The sequence below is a fragment of the Cynoglossus semilaevis genome, chromosome W (genome assembly GCF_000523025.1).
Source record: "Cynoglossus semilaevis isolate Cse_v1.0 chromosome W, Cse_v1.0, whole genome shotgun sequence".
NCBI classification, from domain to species: Eukaryota; Metazoa; Chordata; class Actinopteri; order Pleuronectiformes; family Cynoglossidae; genus Cynoglossus; species Cynoglossus semilaevis.
This window is the reverse complement of record NC_024327.1, coordinates 845,970-849,051: the sequence shown is the minus strand read 5'-3', so window position 1 is coordinate 849,051 and position 3,082 is coordinate 845,970.

Sequence of the window (3,082 nt, the reverse complement as noted above, 5' to 3'; positions counted from 1 at the left end):
GGTTCTTACATTTGCATCTGGTGGTATGTATACAGCAGTGATGGTAACGGCAGCTAGCTCTCTGGGCAGGAAAAAGGGTCTGCATCTCACCGACATGAATTCTAGGTCCGTAGAACAATGTCTGTCCAGTAAGGTACTATTTTTGCACCAACCTTCGTTTATGTAGATACACAGCCCTCCGCCTCTTTTTTTCCCCGAGTCGCTGGTCCTGTCTGCTCTGTGTAGCCTGCGGCCTGCTAGCTGCACTGTAGCGTCTGGTATGTGGGGATGTAGCCAGGTCTCTGTGATTATTAAAGTGCAGCAATCCCGAACGTAGCGATTTCCAGCCAGTTGTAGATCCAAGTCGTCCGTTTTGTTCACCATGGATCTGGCGTTGGTGAGGTAGAGGCTTGGCAGCGGAGGCTTGAGTGGCCGTTTCCTGAGCTTAGTCCACAGGCCAGCTCTGCAGCCCCGCTTTTGCCTCCTCTCACGACGCCGCCTCCTTCGCCTCCCAGACCCGATAACAATCCACGGAGACCCCGCTGGTCTCGCTAGCTCGTCCGGGATGCCGCGAGTGCGGCGAAAGTCGTCACAAACGGTCATCTTCTGCCGGAGACCGATGTCTATTAAGTTCGTACGGCTGTAGCGGATGCCAGGCTCCGACGAACAGGACGCAAAAAAACACACAAAACACACTAAAAACATTAAAAATGTGCACGGGTAGGGAGAGCTGGTAGCCGCAGCATGCACATGCGCCGCCATCTTGGAAGAAAGAAAACATTCAAACCATTTTCAATAGTTTTGAGTATATTAAACGGTGCTAACACTCTCGATTTAGCAGTATCTTTACCAAATAAAGAAGTTTGACCTTGTTGCGGTTGACCTTGGGGCAGTGGTGGCCTAGTGGTGAAGGAGGCGGACTTCGGTCCGGAAGGCCCCAGGTTCGAATCCACCAACTGCCAGGTTGCCACTGAGATGCACTGAGCATGGCATCGTCCTCAAGCACTGCTCCCCGGGCGCCGACCACGGCTGCCCACTGTTCACTTTGGTGATGGGTTAAATGCAGAGGGCAAATTTCGTTGTCACAATGACTAATAAAGATAAGTTTAAGTTTTTAAGTAAACTACTTGTGAATGACGTTTATTTATGAATCAGCCGTAGCAATGTATTAATCAAGACAAGGGCGCCATCTAAAGGACATAGGTAAAATAAGAGACAAAACATGAGAGAAGTCATGAAACATGAAATAGGCTGTAAGGTGAATCACAAAAAGTCCTTTAGAAATTGAATTCCACTCCGACGTCTGGGAACTACACGATCTCAACTGCATAAATAAGAACGAGTTACGTTAAACTTACAGCAAAAAGTTTGTCGCAAAATATCCTGCCCGTTTTTTATATCGATGCATTTTATAAAGAACTAGCGTCTTCGGGGCGCAATAAGATTTTGGTGCGCGAGTGGTGGCACGGTATGACACGTGATCGTGCTACAGCAATCGGGGCGCCAAATGGATTTTAAACAGTGCTTTATACATAGCCGCCTGCACGAAGAACAATGAGGAAAACAGACGATAAGGTGAACTTTGTATGTTAAGTCATTTTGATCAATAAAAGGAAGTAATAAATGACAAGGACCATTTGTTTATTCATTCGTTTATTTATTCGGTCCTAACTAAATACAACACTGATCAATCATAAAAAAACTTTATTAAAACATATATACAATATATAAAATAGTACAAAACAGCATAAGAAAATGAATGGTAATATTAACCATGCAACCATTGCAATACAACTCTGAGGTTACACATGAAATGTTAGTCTTCACTGTCAGTGTCAGGGCAGTTGTTTTCCTCCTTCTCCTTGATTTCATGTTTGTTTGCACTGTGCCAACACCTACACAGGTCTGTACAACAGAGTCCTGCAAAGACACAAGACACACTGTCAGGGGCTGGATATCTTGTCATCCATGTGACATGTAGGTTTCCATCATCTAGGTGCCAACCATATCCAGCAGGTGATGGAGCACCTATATTTTGTTTGATGCAGGACCTCATGACTGCAGCCTGATAATTTGCCCTTTTGCAGTGCTGATGGAGGGCATCACTTGTGGGGGGAATAGACAATTCTGGCGAGGCTGATGATGCCATACAGAAAGCCTTGTACCTAGCCTCATTGACATTTTCAGCAGCCAGCTGATCATACAGGTGGCATACATATTTGCAAAGTAGTGCAAATGTCGATAGGTCCAAGTTAAAGTTAGCACCCAGATTTTTAAAACCCTTAAGGTACTGTCAGGTTTATTCTAACATATATGACGACAAAGTAACAACACAAAAGACGTCCTGATTTTTTACTTGCAAGGGGAGAGTGCAGCTTACTTTTCTGGCAGCTTCCTCATCAACTCCGAGTAGCCACACCCTTCCTCTGCTCTTTTATTGAGTTTATAAAAGTATCAGATTACATAGCATGTGATCATGTGTGAGTATATGAATGGGTATAGAGTAAGAAGGTGGGTGTGAATGGGGGTGTGGCTGTGTCTGGTAATTTCTCCATCAGTCTTGAGCACACTAGATTATAATATGAGAAGCAAACAGTTTCTTAAAGCGACAGTACAGCATGAAGCAATGATAATAAATTAAATTCTTCCAACAACCAACCAAAAACAAAAGATCCAACGGGAGCATGTAGAACTGTGTGCTGTGAAGAATTAAAAGGCATAACAGAATCAAAAGAATACAGAAAATGGAAATAAATGTTGAGTGCAAATTATTTTGGCACCAAATTGTCCAGTAAACCTATTAGGGAGAGATGCAATGTCACAGTTACGAATAGCGATTGTGCTTGATGAGAATGGTGGAATGACTGTGAAAAGAATAGACAAAATAAACACTGATGTTATGGTTGTGCAAGGAACAGGCACACCAAACTATTTCTGGTCATTAGATTTGAACACTGGTCCGCTTTTGAGTGTCCCAACAACATTGCTTAGCAAAATAACAGATGTGATAAAAATGCCAGACCAAATCCAACAAGTCGATAAACTGCATGTAACTTTGCGTTTAAAGCACACTCCAGGGCAAAACAATGATTTTGATGAAAAG